Raw genomic sequence first — 17,384 nt, forward strand, 5'->3', positions numbered from 1 at the left:
AGAACCCCAATGAAGGACTCGAACCCAGGACCCCGAGATCATGACCTGAGCCAAAGGCAGATGTCTAACTGACTGAGTCACCCAGGTGCACCTGGGCCTTCTTAAAGAAATAGAATACAGGGGCGCCTGGGTGGCTCAGTGGGTTAAAGCCTCTGCCTTCAGCTCAGGTCATGATCTCAGGGACCTGGGATCAAGCCTCACATCAGGCTCTCTGCTCAGCAGGGAGCCTGCTCCCCCCCCCTCTCTCTGCCTGCCTCTCTGCCTACTTGTGATCTCTCTCTGTCAAATAAATAAATAAAATCTTAAAAAAAAAAGAAATAGAATACAAATTTAGTTCCAAAAATGTATGTTTATTTGGAAAAATAAAAGAAATCACAACAAACGACTCCCTGCTCCACCAGCTCTTTGGATGTGGTCTGGGTGTGAGCTGAAATGGCCCATCTCCCTCTTTGTACCTATGGGGCTGCTGTCAGGGCAGTGCCATCCCTGCTCTCTCTATTCCAGGACCATTCCGATGACCTTGAAGCCTGGCTGCAGCCTCCCTGAACCACCCTAATCCACCACCCTTGACCTAGTAGCTCTCCTGTGGTTCCCTCTCCTCGAGGTGAAAGAGAAGTCGGGCTACTTGAGGTGGTCTTCCAGCACTGGCACCACGCCTGCCCAGGGTGTGAGGGGGGCCTGGGCCTCTAGAGCCTGTCGCCTGATCCTGGGGACAGCCCTCTGAGCTGTGAGGGAACTGGCGGTGAGATTCTTGCTCAGGAGACCTGCCTGGGCTCCAACGCGGTCTGTGATTTCTTGTTTCCTAACCTTAAGGAGCTGGTACTTTCACATCGGAGGTGTGGGCTTAAATTTTAAAAAGGTTTTCCTCCAGTCTTCAAATGTCTTTGAAATCAATGGAAATAGGAATTCCTGTGGCCCTGAGAGACTCGTGTCCTCATTTGTTCATTTCCTCCAGAAGTGAGCAAAGATACCTTTCAGGGAAATTCCTCCCACTGACATGCATACAGAGCAAAACCCGTCCTTCATCCCCCCAAGAGTATCCTCAAACCCTCCCACATGCAGGAGACTGTCAAGGAGGCCTCCGGTGGGGACAGAAGTGCCTCCACTGCGACTGTGTCTGAATTGGCGATCTTTGTTGGGCACCAAGTTTCAGTGTCTCCCCGGAGGGCTGAGCCCATTGGCTCAGGAACCCCTGGGTACAGACTGACAGGTGCAGGGGCTGCCCCGTTTCATGGGGGCACTATGTAAAGTTGGAAATTTGTTGGGGTGTGCGGAGGGTAAGCTAGGAATCAGTGGAAAGGCTCTGACGTCATGCTGGTGTCCACAGCTTCTCCTGCCTTAGCCCACTTGTGTATTTTCCTGAAATTCCCCTGGTTCTTTTAAGGGGGAGAAATGAAGAAAAAGCAGTCAGAACCAGCCTCGCGGAGCCTGGGTGGAGGTTGGGCTCATGAGCTGGCTGGGACTCCACTTGTTTCCCTCCCAGACCCACTATAGCCATGCCCCAGATGTCACAGGTGCCCCGAACTCCCCCAGGGACCACGTGCCCTGCTCCCCTGGACTCCAGGGAGCAGAGCTCAAGGCAAAGACCACAGAAAACAGGCAGAACCAGTTCTGCAGCTAGAGCTAGAAGCTAAGTGTAGACAGCGCCCCGAGTGCCCAGGGAGGGCTCCTGTCCGGCCCCCACACGCCCTCCCCTGCAGAAACTGCTAACCCTTGGGCGCAATGACTCTGGCCCCAGACAGGAAGCAAAGGAACAGCGACCGGTGTGTCACTTCACTCTGGGAGACTGGACAGCTCCCCCAGGCTCGCTGTTTCTAAACTGGAAGACAAACACGCTATAGGAGCCCGGTCAGCTTTGTATCCTGGAACAAAGTCACAACTGCCAGAAACAGGACTTTCAGTCTCTCACCATGAAAGACAAGAGAAACTAACCAAGATGGACCAGGGGACCAGAAATCTCAAGTGGCCCCCCAGGCTTTGACAGACAAGAACCCAGAAGCCAGCTCAGTCGCGGCAACCAACAGTCAGCTTCCCAGCCAGCAGCCACCCTCTTGGGAAGGAGGGCTAGAGACTCAAGGACCTTCACCTCCACGGCTGGGACTTGCCAAGGGCTAAGGCTCTGCCCTCATGGAGGCTACCCAGAGGTGAGTGACCATGGGGGAAACCTCCAAACTGTGGAAACAACCGTCTTTTCATTATTATTGTGTCGTGTCCGTCACCATAGAGTACATCACGCAGTGTTCCAAGACTCATTGTTTACATATAACACCCAGTGCTCCATGCCGTCCGTGCCCTCCCTAATACCCACCACCAGGCTCTCCCAACCCCCCAACCCCTCCCCTGCAAAACCCTCAGTTTGTTTCTCAGAGTCCACAGTCTCGCGTGGTTCGTGTCCCCCTCCGAGTTCCCTGCCTTCACTTCTCTCCATCTCCCCTTGTCCTCCATGCCAAGTGAAACCATGTGCTAATTGACCTTCTCTGCCTGACTTATTTCACTCAGCATAATCTGAGGACAGGCTGAGAGAAAGGCGTGTTGAGATAAATTTCTTCCATAGGTATAAGGGATGTTACTTTTCCAAGGGCTAAAAATCTGCCATTTCTTTATGACCTATGTGAGTGACACCTGGGTCATGTCCCAGCGACACCTCCAGGAAACGCTAGATATGCCACTCCTCATGAGAACTAACAAGGAATATGGTTGTGAACTTCAATCAGAAATACAGCGGAAGGAAGTTCAGCTCTTTTCTCATGAAAAAGTCCTGCTTCAGTTGAGAGAAAACCCACTTTTCCTTAAATTCGGAATAGAGCTCACCCACTTGTATTTGGGTCTTTGTGTCGTTCCCACTTCAGACACAGGCGTAGACATGATGTCCGCATCACTGTCTACAGGATGGCGTTGTCCCCAGCATGGTGACATGATCGACAGAGCCGGGGGGAAGCAGAACTGCCTGGCTGAGGTGGGAGCTTCCCCGGCAGGATCATGACACAGACACACCTCGTCAGGACACGAGGAAGGGCACCGAGGAGCCGTGTCATGGATGGAAAATGACGCGCAGCTGCAGATGATGTTATGAACAAAGCCAATGTTCAAAGCCAATGCTTTGAAAAATGCTGTTGGAATGAACAAATCCGCAGAGAAGGAAAAGGCAGAGAGCAATCAGAGCTTCTGCCGGGCGCGCATCTGCTCTCGGCTCATGGACTTCCTCACAGCACGGCCCCCGAACGCCAGACTTTGCTCCCGCCTCAACCGAAGAAACGGAGAGTGCCCCTCGCCCCCAAGCCGGAGGAGAAGGCCGCCTCTCAGCACTTGTTGAAGGGAGAAAAGGAACAGCAAGAAGCAACTGGAACAGACTGATGAAGTACAAAAGGAAACAGGTAGATTTAAAAGAACAGGCCAGCGAGGAGATTTTGAAAGCGGAACAGAAATAAAGCAAACTCCGCCAACCTTTTCTTCGGAAGAGGTCGGGCTTTATCACCAAAATTCCAAATTTGGGGGTAACCACACTTGTCAGCCATTCACAAGTGTCGGCTCTGCTTGGGGAGGGGGACGAAGAGGTCCTGCGTTATCTGACAAGAGTTGAAGTGACTGGATTTGAAGATATTAAATCAGGGTGCAGAATATACTTTTTAAAAAAGTATATATTTTGGTGAAAACCCTTAGTTTGAAAATAAAGTTCTCTCCAAAGAATTTCATCTGAATGAGAATGGTGATCCATCTTCAAAGTCCGCTGAAATCAAATGGAAATCTGGAAAGGATCTGACGAGAAACGTTCAAGTCTAAGGCAGCAGCCCACCAGCAGGAAGAGACGTGCCTCACGCAGGGGCAGACGACTCCGCACGGGTCACCCAAGATGGCATTTGGCCAAATCCATGACAGCACTGCTTGGTGCCCGATGTGCATGATGGAGGAGGGCAAGGAGGAGAAGACGATGATGTTGAAGAGGGAGGGTTGGAAGATACCGATGAAGGACGAGACGAAGGCGAAGGTGAGGCAGATGAAGATGACGACGTCCGGGGAGGAGGCGAGGATGCGGGAGGACGAGCTGAGTAATGGAGCACCCCTGGATTCCGTCTCTCCCTTTTTAATGCTCTGCAGTCCCTGGGAGCAAGTTGCACTCTTTTTTTTTTTTTCCTCTTATGCTCATTTGCCGTGTTTTCTGAAGTCTCTTTTCCCTCCCTCTATACCATGGCTCTCACGTTATTTGTGGGGGAAGCACCTTGAGCGGAATGCAGTGGGAAAACATATCTACCCCTTTCTTTCCAAATGTATTTTTATCCCTTCCTGTCTCAACAAAAACTACGGAATCAACACCACTGTGCTCTGTGGGAAAAAAGAAAAACCTTCTGCTCCCTTAGCAGAAGGAAGCTGGAAGCTGGAAGGTAGGAGGCCCCTGCGTAGTGGTGTTTTCCTCCTTTCTCCGGATGTTGGGCTCAGAGAGTACACTGTGTCTCTACGTGGGTATGGACAGTTAGCATTTACCAACTTGTATCTGTCTTATAAAAAAAGAAAAAGAACCTTAAAAAGGAGGTTATAGATGGTCAGCAAAGGGTGGGTTTGAGATGTTCACGTGGGTTTGTGGGCATTTTGACCACGTGGCTTCTCTTCTGACTGACACCCTTGCGGTCGAAGATGACACTTTCAAAATAAAAATCTCTCTTAAGAAGGAAGACAGATGTGGGGCACCTGGGTGGCTCAGCCAGCTGAGCATCTGACTCCTGATTTCGGCTCAGGTCATAATCTGGGGTTGTGTGATGGGGCCTGGGATGGGCTCTGTGCTCAGTGGGGCGTCCGCTTGTCCCTCTCCCTCTGCTCTCTGTCCACCCCCCCCACGCATGCATGCACTCTCTCTAAAATAAATTTTTAAAAATCTTCCTTTTTTTTTTTAAAGAATGAAACAAAACAGATGAACATAGGGGAAGGGAATAAAAAGAGAGGGAGGCAAACCATGAGAGACTCTTGGGCACAGAGAAAAAATCGAGGGTTGCTGGAGGAAAGGCGGGTGGAGGACGTGTGTTAAGGAAGGCACTTGCTGTGACGAACACTGGGTGTGACGTCTAAGCGACAAATCACTAAATCTTACTCCTGAGGCCTATATTACACTATATGTGAACTGACTAGAATTTAAATTAAATCAATCAATCAATCAATAAAATAAAATTGTCTCCTAATGATGACTTGAGCCCTGCCAGTCAGTGGGAAAATCACAGGAACCTGTAGGATCTTACCTGGAACTGACATTCTCCATTGTAATTTCATTCCTGTTTATTTTTAAATGTTCCTTTTGTTTCACTGGGAAGGAAAGATGATGTTCAGTTTTAAACATTAAAACCTACAAGTTGCCTAGTTACAATAGAACTAAATGTCTATATGCACACGTGCACACACACACACAAGGAAGAGACAGAAACCCTAAACAGTCTTATAATCATAAAATATTTTTTAAAGATTTATTTATTTATTTATTTATTTGACAGAGAGAGAGATCACAAGTAGGCAGAGAGGCAGGCAGAGAGAGAGAGAGAGGGAAGCAGGCTCCCCGCCGAGCAGAGAGCCCGATGCGGGACTCGATCCCAGGACCCTGAGATCATGACCCGAGCCGAAGGCAGCGGCTTAACCCACTGAGCCACCCAGGCGCCCCAATCATAAAATATTTTTATCAGTAATCAAACTCCAGGCCCAGATGACTTAATCAGGAAGATCTACCAAATATTCAAGAATAAATGGTTCTAGTTTTATACACATTCTCACAGAAAATAACAAAAGAGGATATACTTTTGTTAGAAGGCAAACATAACTTTGACACCAAACCTATTAAAGGCATCATGGGGCAGGAAATTATTGGCAAGCTCCCTTATGAGCATAGACACAGAAATCCTAAGCAAAATATTAGCTGTTCGGGCTCTCTGCTCAGCAGAGAGCTCTCTGCTCTGCTTCCTCCTCTCTCTCTGCTTACTTGTGATCTCTGTCTGTCAAATGAATAAATAAAATATTTTTTAAAATATTAGCCATATATAAGGATGGTAATACATACTGACCAAGCTGCATTTATCTCAGGAGTGCAAAGTTGGTTTAACAATAGAAAATAATTTATTGTAATTAACCACATTAATACGTTAAAGAAGAAAAATTACGGGATCATCACAATAGGTGCAGAAAATGCATTCAATAAAATTCAACATCCATTCATAATTAAAAAAGAAAACTTAGGATACCGGGAATTAAAGTGGGCTTCTTTAACAAAAACCCTATAAAAATAATTATAGTCACCACATTTAATGGTAAAATGTTGAAGGCTTTCCCTTGAGATCAGAAATAAGTAAAGGGTGCTCATTATTATCACCACTTTTGTCAACGTTGTAATGTTGGCCCTAGTAATAAGTAAAAGGTAAAGGCAAGAAAAGATTGTCATTATTCATAGGTGATTTGATGTGGACCATGAAATACAAAGAATCTAGAGATAAATCATTACAGTTATTAAGAGAGTTTAACAAGGTTGCCAGATATAAAATCCATATATAAAACTTACCTATATTTCTATCAGCAGTGAACAGTTCAAAAATGAAATTTTAAAAATTAATATACCATTTGCAACAACATTTTAAAAAACACAAAATACCTAGGAATACGTTTGTAAAAGATTCGCAGGCCTTTCGGGGAGGAAATGATAAAACTTTAACGAGCGACGTTAAGGAAGACCTACATAAATGTCCAGACTGGAAGACTCGGTACCGTTTCCCCAAATTGATTCACACATTCATGGCAATACCTATCAAGACCATCATATGACGAGCTGATTCTAAACTTTGTACGGAAATGCAAGAATAGAAGAGGCACTCTCTTTTTAAAGATTTTATTTATTTATTTGACAGAGAGCTAGAGAGCACAAGCAGGCAGAGAGGCAGGCAGAGAGAGCTGAGCAGGGAGCCTGATGCGGGGCTCCATCCCAGGACCCTGAGATCATGACCTGAGCCGAAGGCAGATGTTTAGCCCACTGAGCCACCCAGGCGCCCAAAGAGGAGACACTCCTGAAGATGAAGGGTGAGGGGAGAGGCTTACTGTTCCAGATTTGGAGCATATTCTAGAGTTACAGAACTCAGTGCAGTGTAGTCAGGTGTGGGGAAGGACAAACAGAGCAGTTGGGCTGAATAGAGAGCGTAGAAATAGGACACTTTCTTCTGTGGACTCCTGATATCTGACAGAGGCTGCATTCATATGGGGACTGAAATGGAGCAAAACTGTACCTCTACATCACACCATAGACAAAAGTCAGTCTCACGTAGATTAGAAACATAAACACAGGGCGCCTGGGTGGCTCAGTGGGTTAAGCCGCTGCCTTTGGCTCAGGTCATGATCTCAAGGTCCTGGGATCGAGCTCCACATCGGGCTCTCTGCTCGGCAGGGGGCCTGCTTCTCCCTTTCTCTCTCTGCCTGCCTCTCTGCCTGCTTCTGATCTCTCTTTGTCAAATAAATAAGTAAAATCTTTTAAAAAAAGAAACATAAACACAAAAGGCAAAACTATGACTCTTTTAGAGAAAAATGTGGGAGAATATATTCGTTACTAGGAGTAAGCAAGCATTTGTATAGAAGACACAAGAGCAATAAGCACAGAGGAAAAGATGGAGAACTGGTCCACATTAAAATCAAGTATTTGGATTCGTCAGAATCATCGTAAAGAAAATGAAAAGCCACCTAATCAGATGACCGTCACACATCTATCTGACCAAGGACTTGTGTACAGCACACCAAAAGAATTCCAGTTTATTTATTTTCTTAAGATTTTATTTATTTATTTGACAGAGTGAGATCACAAGTAGGCAGAGAGGCAGGCAGAGAGAGGGGGAAGCAGGTTCCTCGCCGAGCAGAGAGCCCGATGCAGGACTCGATCCTAGGACCCTGAGATCATGACCTGAGCCACACAGGCGCCCCAGAATTCCAGTTTAATAAGAAAGAGCCCAACAACTCCATAGAAAAATGGGCAAGAGACTTGAACAGGTATGTCACAAAAGCAGAACTTTTCATAAATGTATAAAAAGGTGCTCAATTGTGCTAGTGATCAAGGCAGAGGAAAATGAAGGCACAGTGATATACCAGCCACACCTACAAGATAGGCAGGAACTAGAAGTCCCAGCTCTGGGGTGCCTGGGTGGCTCAGTGGATTAAAGCTTCTGCCTTCAGCTCGGGTCATGATCCCAAGGTCCTGGGATCGAGTCCCGCATCCGGCTCTCTGCTCAGCGGGGAGCCTGCTTCCCCCCTCTTTCTCTGCCTGCCTTCTGCCTACTTGTGATCTCTCTCTGTCAAATAAATAAATAAAATCTTTAAAACAAAACAAAACAAAAAAGAAGTCCCAGCTCTGACAGTACCAAGCACAGACGAGGATGTGAGGAAATGAGTCCAAGTCGCTTGGAGGAACCGGTGGGCTCTATCTGCTCGGATGGCGCACACACACAGCATGTGCCCTGGACAGAGGCTCCAAGAAGAATGTTCCGGGCCGGACGTTTGGCTTTCTGTAGTAAGCAAAACCAGGAAACCCCCCAAATGCCCAACGAGACGAGAACGGGTAAATGAGCTGTGGTGTGTCCGCAAGCAGGAATATCACACAGGAATGCTAACGAACCAGCCGTCACTGTATTTAGTATCACCAGCATGATGATTAGCGAAAATAAAGAAACAAACTTGGCATTATTCCATTCAGAGAAAGTTCAAAGTAGGCCGGACTAAACTCTTGTTTGGGGAAGCTTCTTTAGGTGATAAAATTCTTTTTAAATTTTTATTTATTTATTTGGGAGAGAAAAACAGACAGCAGCAGAGAGCACGAGCCAGGAGAGGGGGAAGCAAGTTCCCTGCCAAGCAGAGAGCCTGATGCGGGGCTCGATTCCAGGACCCTGGAACATGACTCAAGCTGAAGGCAAAGGCTTAACCAACTGAGCCCCCAAGCACCCTCAAACAACTTTAAAAAAATAGATTTATTTCTTCATTTGGGGGGTGGGGGAGAAGGCCAGAGGGAGAGGGAGAGAATCCCAAGCAGACACCCTGCTGAGCACAAAGCCTGACATGGGGCTCCATCCCGCAACCCTGAGATCATGACCTGAGCGGAAAGGACCTGAGCCACCTGAGTGAGTCTTTCGCTCAACAGAATGAGCCATCAGGCGCCCCTCAAACAGCTTTACTCAGGTATAACTTACATGCATCCAAATGTAGTGCCTAAAGTATACACTTGGCGGGGGTGTGCCTGGCTGTCTCGGTCAGTTAAGTGTCTGACTCTTGATCTCAGCTAAGGTCTTGATCTCAGGGGTGTGAGTTCAAACCACACATTAAAAAATAATAGACCATAAAGTACCCAAATTGGCACATTTTGACACATGTATACTCCTGTGAAACCACCCCAATCAAGATCATGAACACAGCAATCACCCCCAAAAGAGTCTTCATGCCCCTCGGTAAACCCTTCCCCCCACCAGTCCCGACGGCCCAGTCCCCAGGCAACACTGATCTGCTTTCTATCACTACGTGTTCATTTGGCTTTTCTAGGGTCTTATGTAAACGGAGTGTAGACTCTTTATATAAATGCGGCCTAGACTCCTTTTCTGTCCGGCTTCTTTCACTCAGTGGGATGACCCTCAGCTTGTCCTTGAGTAGCATTCCCTGTCCTGGACGTACCACAGGCTGCTTCCCATTCATCCCCTGAAGGACATTTGCCTTGTTGTACCTGGAGAGGGCATATAGTGCTACCTGGAATGGAGAGAGCCTATGAATGTCTCCCACTTGTGTGCTCAGAACGGACATCCCGTCCTCCGCACACAGATCCAGGCCTCGAGGTCAGAAGTTCTTTTGCAGAGGCTCTTCGGTGGCTCAGTCCTTAAGCGTCTGCATTCAGCTCAGGTCATGATCCTGGGGTCCTGGGATGGAGCCCCGCATTGGGCTCCCTGCTCAGCAGAGAGCCTGCTTCTCCCTCTCCCTCCGCCTGCTGCTCCCCCTGCTGTGCTCTCTCTCTCTCTCTCTGTATCAAATAAAAAAATAAATAAAATATTTTTTTAAAAAAATAGAATCTTCTCCAAAGACTTGGGGTGAGGCTGAGCTTTGCTCGAAGTTCCAGAACTGAAGGACGGGAGCCACCCAGTTGAAAACACCCAGCGAGCGCCCAGCACGTGGCTGAAAACAGACCTTCTCCAAGGTACGTGCTTCTAGACGCTGGAGGAAAATCATGACCAGCATGGAATTCCATAGTAGCCACATTATCACTCACATCTAAAGGCAGAATACAGACTCTGTCAGACATGCAACTTCTCGAAAATTTCTCTTCTGCACGCTCCTTAGGGAATTGCTGGAGAATATGCCCCTCCCTCAAAAACCTGTGGGGTAAATACGCACAACAAAAAAGGACCAGGGCCATGGGGACACGAGTTCCAACAGAGGAAGGAGAGAGGGAAAGAAGTCTAGGGAGGAGGGTCCGGCCTGACTTTGGGTTCCAGGTTTGGAAGCAACCAGTCTCAATCAGAAAAAATGTGACCTAAGAGACAGATACATGCAGTCCTTGGTCCCCATCTCAGCCTCGCCACGTGCCTGCTGGTCAGTCATGACCTTGCCCACTGGCTTCCCCAGGAGGGAGCTCCCAGCGAAGCTGAGGCCAGATCCCCGCCCAGAAATTCTGTCCAGCTTCTCTTCAAAGTGATGAGCTTGCCCTCTCCTTACCCATCACCCACGGCTTTTTTTTTTTTTTAAGATTTGTTTATTTCTTTGAGAGAAAGAGAGCACAAGTGGGAGGGAAGAGGGAGAGGGAATCTTTTTTTTTTAAGATTTTATTTATTTATTTGACAGACAGAGATCACAAGTAGGCAGAGAGGCAGGCAGAGAGAGAGTGAGAGAGGGAAGGAAGCAGGCTCCCCGCGGAGCAGAGAGCCCAATTTGGGGCTCGATCCCAGGACTGTGAGATCATGACCCGAGCCGAAGGCAGAGGCTTTAACCGAGCCGCCCAGGCGACCCTGGGAGAGGGAATCTTAAGCACACTCAGCTGAGTGCGCAGCCTGATGCGGGACTCAATCCCATGACCCTGAGATCATGACCTGAGCCGAAACTAAGAGTCCGACACTTAACCCACTGAGCCACCCAGGCGACCCCATGGCTCAGATTTTATACACCTCAACTTTCTCATGCATTCATACAAAGCAAGCCTTCCCTAGACTTGCATGTTATTTAAATATATCCCTCGAGTATGCATTACATTTGAAATAAATGTTTTGGGGACAGAGGCACAGGTGTGTGTTGGGAATTTATCTGTCAGGTCACCGGACATCTGAGGGCTGACTGTAGCCCAGGTGCTTTTCAGGCTCCGGATAGAGCAGAGAACAAGGAGAAGCCCTGCCCTCATGGCGCGCCCCTTACAGTGGGGGAAAAAGAGCTATCAGGTCTCCAGAATTTGTAACCCTGGGGAGAAATGGGTGCCCAAAATGACAGCAGAGACAAGGCACAAAGCGGGACAGCACAGCTGCTCTTGGAGGTGTGGTACGTAGTAGGAAAACCAGTGTCACAGATTACAGTTTAAGCCAACTCCATTGTAAAGATTTAAGTATTTCCTGTGTATTATGATGTTTTACTATCCTAAATGAACTTTCTGGGCACCTGGGGGGCTCAGTCCGTGACGCGTCTACCTTCCACTCAGGTCATGGTCCCCGGATCCTGGGATGGAGCCCCGCATTGGGGTCCCCGCTTGGCAGGGAGCCTGGTGCTCCATCTGCTGGTCCCCCTCCTCGTGCTCTCCGTCTCTCTCTGACAAACAAACAAATAAATAAAATATTTTTTATTTTTTTAAAAAGATTTTATTTTATTTATTTATTTGACAGAGAGCGTAAGTGGAGGGGGGAAGCTAGCCAGTTCTCTGACGGGCTCCAGCCAGGAGCAAGGCTTTGATATGCAAACTAATCAATCCAGTTCGAGACCTCCTACCGCTCGGGAGGGGGGTCTGCCTCAGCCCTAATCATCCCAGGGGCAGCTGTCAGGCAAGTAGAGACACCCCGTAGCCCAGAGCCCACTAAGATTATTTAAACTAGTCAAGCATAAACTGTTCGCCCTGTCCTGCCTTGCCTTTCTCATGGAAACCACAGTTAAGTTTGTGGCATAAACCTTCCCCTCTCTCCTGTTGTCTGCCTCCTAACTGCCCTGCGGCATCCCCGTGCAGCTCCGCGTGGCAGGTGTCCTGTGTCAAAGACCCATGAGTGTAATAAACTTTGTTTTTCTTTGTTTTTTTTTTAAGATTTTATTTATTGGACAGAGGGAGAGAGAGAGAGCACATGCAGGGGAAGAAGCAGAGGAAGAAGCAGAGGAAGAAGCAGTCTCCCCACAGAGCAGGGAGTCTGACGTGGGGCTCCATCCCAGGACCCCGGGACCATGACCTGAGCCGAGGGCTGATGCTTCACTGAAGGAGCCACCCAGGCGCGCCCCTAAACTTTGTTTTTCTTCGCTTCCCCTCCATCTTTGCTTGTGGTTACACCTGACTGATCATGCCATAAAAGAATGCCAAACACCCACTTGTGTCATTCTCTTTGTTTTGCCCCAAGGATAAGACTGTTATATTTCTGCCCAATTCTTCACATATTTCCAGCAAACTGTGCTTCCTCTGCTGGAATGAAATACTGCTCTGTTCAGGAAGATTCATTACAGTTTTGGGGTGCCATTTAATATTCTTTGAATCCTCCTTTGTCACACACCAATATTGCTCTCTCCACTGATTAGAAAGGAGGCAGCTGAGCGCAGACGCGTCTCTGAAGAGTTGAGCTGCCGCACAGGCTGTTCAGATGAATTGGCACATCTTGGGGACAAACCAGCGAGCCGTGGCTTCGAGCGCAGGCCCACGGGGTATAGGTAAGCCAAGGGGAGTCTTCAGTAATGGGTTCGGGTGGAATCATCCCATTTTGTAAATGAGTGAGTATCTGAAACCAAAGTGCTTGATGCCAAACGCGAGCCAACGCAGGCACACGGAGTGGCAGCGCTCCGAAGTCTAACAGAGAACACAAAATCCACCATGACCACGAACCGTGAGAAACAAGGCTACAGAAATAAAACTCAGAGAAGGAAACCAAGGATGGAGAGAGAGAAGAGGCGGGAGAAAAGTCAAGTGGGCCGATTTCCTTCTCTCTCAACAAAAACTGTTCTTATCAGTAGATACTGTTCTATGGGTTTCCTAAAGCTGGAGCGGAACAGGGAGAAGGCCTGGAATCAAGGAGGGCCTCTTGGCGGGAGCTCCAGCCTTAGGGGCGGCAGCAGTTTCCTACCTGGATGGATCACCAAGCTTCTTCCACATCAACCTCCCGGTACTGCTGGGTGCCCCTTTCCTGGCATTCAATGCCCTTAGTTGACGTAGTTTCTGTTTTCTTGGGAGGTACTTCATGGATAAAATAGCCAGTTTGAGACCACAAGGAAGAGCCCATGCTGGCATCATGGCAGAGGGGAGTGAGAGATAACCTTTGACCAAATATTAAGCCAGAAAGAGCCCTGAAGAAATTTCAAAAAATAGAAAAGAATACAGAACACATTCTTTTGAAAAAGATTTTATTATTTATTTATTTGACAGGCAGAGATCACAAGTAGGCAGAGAGGCAGGCAGGGATTGGGGAAGCCGGCTCCCCGCTGAGCAGAGATGCGGGGCTCGATCCCAGGACCCTGAGATGATGACCGGAGCCGAATGCAGAGGCTTAACCCACTGAGCCACCCAGGCGCTCCAGAACACATTCTTGGAATAGAAGGTTAACAATTAAAATGGAAAACAGAACAAAAGCCTACCTTTAGAATTTAAAACTCCCTTTAAAAAAATCTTTGGTTAAAAGAAGTCTAAGAGGGGCGCCTGGGTGGCTCAGTGGGCTAAGCCGCTGCATTCGGCTCTGGTCATCATCTCAGGGTCCTGGGATCGAGCCCCACATCGGGCTCTCTGCTCAGCGGGGAGCCTGCTTCCCCCCGTCTCTCTGCCTGCCTCTCTGTCTACTTGTGATCTGTCTCTCTCTCTCTCTGTCAAATAAATAAAATCTTTTTTTAAAAAAAAGAAGTCTAAGAAAAAAATTGCAGAATATCTAGAAAACAGGAATGATGAGAACAGAAAGTACTGAGCTGGAACACAGAGAAACCAGAGAACTAATAAATCAATCTCAAAACTGGCTCTTTGAGAACCCCAAAACAAGACCAAAAGATAAAACAACAGCCAACCTAAGCAAGGGGTGAGAAGAACCAAAAGAAAACAAAATGAAAGGCCCAAACTGGGAAATAATAAAATTGGTCATATGTCTCCCAGGGTCACAAACAATTTGTGTTATAGGCAACAGAAAAAGTAATTATGGTAGGGGAACCCTTAATCACAGAGAACGTTCTCATGAAGAGAACCCTGATGCCTGATTGAGCTACTGCCACTGTTTCAGATGTCTCCTCCAGACCCAATCCATTCCAGGAGGAGCAGAACGTCTGTGGCTTCCCAGAAGTCCCTTGGAGAACATCCCTGAACTTAACCCTGGTTAGAACTCGGTCGCTGCCCACCACAGTTTGCCCAGCAGGAGTTCTTCCTGAATTACACAAGAAGAGGGGGAGCCATGGGTGACTGCTTGGTTCAGTAGGTTAAGCATCCGACACTTGATTTCAGCTCAAGTCATGATCTCAGGGTCGTGAGATCAAGTCCTACGTTGGGCTTTACACTAGGTGTGGAGCCTGCTTGAGATTTTCTGTTTCTTCCCCTCCCTCTGCACCACCCCCTTCATTACAGAGTGTGTTTGGATATCTGGTAAGGCAGTCTTCTCTTGAGTCAACAGTTTCTTGGCCCATCTTGTATATTTACTGTGATGAACACTTGAATCATACCCTTAAGTTTCATGACATTCAGGTAGAGGAAAAAATGGATAACGCCTATTGGCATCCTTCAATTTCCAATGTTTCTGTTCCCCTTTCCTCCACTCTCTCCCCTTTTAGAGATTATCTTTTCCTCTTTATGAGGATGAGATGTAAATATTCTGACAGTTCAAAAGTCAAGTGAAGCTGCTATCGAGTGGTCAAAGATACATTACTATTGAAAGTTAGCACACCTGTGTGGCTCAGTTGGTTAAGCATTAGCCTTCAGCTCAGGTCATGATCTTGGGGTCCTGGGATAAAGTCCTGTGTAGCACTCCTTTTTCAGTGGGGGGTCTGCTTTCTCCATCTCCCTCTGCCCCTCCCCTTGCCTCTGTATCTCTCTCTCTCTCTCAAATAAATAAAATGTTTTTTTTAAAAGAAAGTTAAGAGAAGAGGTTTGAGTGTAATATTCATACTTACAAACATCTAAAGATAACAGTATGAATATCAAATATGGTGTGGCAGGAGTTCCCAAGATCATCCTCAGGAGCACCCAGGCCTTCTGAGTTAGGGCTGTGTCCCATCCTGCAATGAGAACCTATCCTTCCATGTTCTGTGTATATAAACAAGTTTTCTGCAAGTTGAAAACCAAAGATATCATAACCTGAATGTGGGTTATGATATTTATGTAAATATTTTTGATGCCAGATCAAGAAGACACATTCTAGGATTACATTTCCTTTGTATAAATTGAACTGATGAACCCTGGGCCATTGGGAAAGAGAGATGTTCCAGAATCAAGGTCCAGTGAATTCTCTCTTCTTGTGCACCATTAGTTGGTAAAATTATGACATATTTTACTTTCTTTCTTATTTTGATCATAAATTTCTCATCAGTTCTTGTTTTCCTGTTTCTATTGCTTTCCTTTATTTTCTTGTACTGATTAACCATCATCGCATTCAATTTTCTTCAAACTCCCAATCACACCATCTCATATTTGAGTTGACGCACACACGCCCTTTCTTCTCTGAATTCTTGGAGTTCTCTCTCCCAGAGCCTGCCATTCTCCTACTTCAATCTGCTCTGATTGCCAATCAGGCCTTCCGCCCAGTTGGCATCCCTGATATTTCCTATCACTGTGGTCCTGGATTAGATCCACTGTTTTGTGGATCCCACATTTTCCTTTTTCTTGGCTTATACCCTTGTTTTGCTGGAGAACATCCTCAAGTAGTTTCCTAAGAAAGTGTATTTGAGAGAAATTTTTTTAGCTCTTGCATATCTAAAAATATTTTAATTCCGTTGTCATATTTGATGGATATTTTGGCTGGTGTAGAATCTGGATTGAAAACCATTTTTTCTTAGAATTCTGAAAACATTGCCCTATTACCTTTTTTTTAAAGGATTTTATTTATTTATTTGAGAGAGAGAGACCACAAGCAGGGAGGAGAAGCAGACGCGCCCCCCCAACCCCCACTAAGCAGGGAGCAGGTCACCCTGGGATCCCAGCATCCTGGCATTATGACCCAAGAAAAAAGGCAGATGCTTAACTGACTGAGCCACCGAGGCGCCATGCCCTATTATCTTTTTTAAATTGTTGCCCTATTATCTTTTATCAGTGTTATGAAGAGGATGCTACTTATTCTGATTCCTGTTTTTTTTTCCTCACTTTTATCTTTCAAGAGCTCTTGTTAATTGCTTGCTGGACTTCTCAAATTGTTCTTCCTAGTCCTTATATTTTTGCTCATATTTTTTGTCTGTATTGTTTTGTTCTATTTCCTAGCAGACTTCTTCAGTTTTGCCTTTCAATATTTCTATTGGAATTTGAACTTCAATAACCACACTTAATTTCCAGTAATTATTTTTTCTTCTCCATTCCTTTTACATAATATTCTATTCTTGTTTTGTGGATACAATTTTTTTTTTAGTTTTCTGAATATTCTAATTAAATTAAAATTTTCTTTCCATATGATCCTTGCATTTTCTGGAATTCCTTTAAGTTCATTTTTTCCTATAGGTTATACTTGATTATTTTTAATGTCAAAGAACTTCTTCAAATTTCTGAGGATTCTTAATGGGTTTTTTTAGAGGTTTTACTTATTCATTTGACAGAGCGAGATCACAAGTAGGCAGAGAGGCAGGCAGAGAGAGAAGAGGAAGCAGGCTCCCCGCTGAGCAGAGAGCCCGATGTGGGGCTTGATCCCAGGACCCCGAGATCATGACCCGAGGCGAAGGCAGAGGCTTAACCCTCCTGAGCCACCCAGGTGCCCCTCTTAGTGGTTTTTTAATATTTAGTAAAGAAATGCTGGATAGCTATTGTGGATTTAATCTGCTTTAGGGAAAATAGGTCTGTTTTCCTGCTATGAGTCTTCTGTGTAGGCCAGGGAGCCAAAGAACAGAGTTCACATTCTCCAGACGTTAGAACGAGGAGAAAATTGTTCAGGCGTTGCCAACTTCCATGCCGGAGGCTCTACCTCTCTGTAGACATTTCATTCCATTTCTATAGAGGACGGTCACGGGTTTTTCTTGCAGGCCTGCACCAGCTGCCAGCTCAGCTACCTGGTAGAGAAGAGGAGCTTCCAACTGTT

At 46.5% G+C, this 17,384-nt stretch overlaps 1 pseudogene; it reads left to right on the forward strand.

The window, feature by feature from the left end:
* Positions 1–3,069: 3,069 nt before the first annotated feature.
* On the forward strand, positions 3,070–4,211 carry LOC122897514 (annotated as a pseudogene).
* The last annotated feature ends 13,173 nt before the right edge of the window (positions 4,212–17,384 follow it).

This window comes from Neovison vison, chromosome X, assembly GCF_020171115.1.
Source record: "Neovison vison isolate M4711 chromosome X, ASM_NN_V1, whole genome shotgun sequence".
In the NCBI taxonomy this organism is placed as follows: domain Eukaryota; kingdom Metazoa; phylum Chordata; class Mammalia; order Carnivora; family Mustelidae; genus Neogale; species Neogale vison.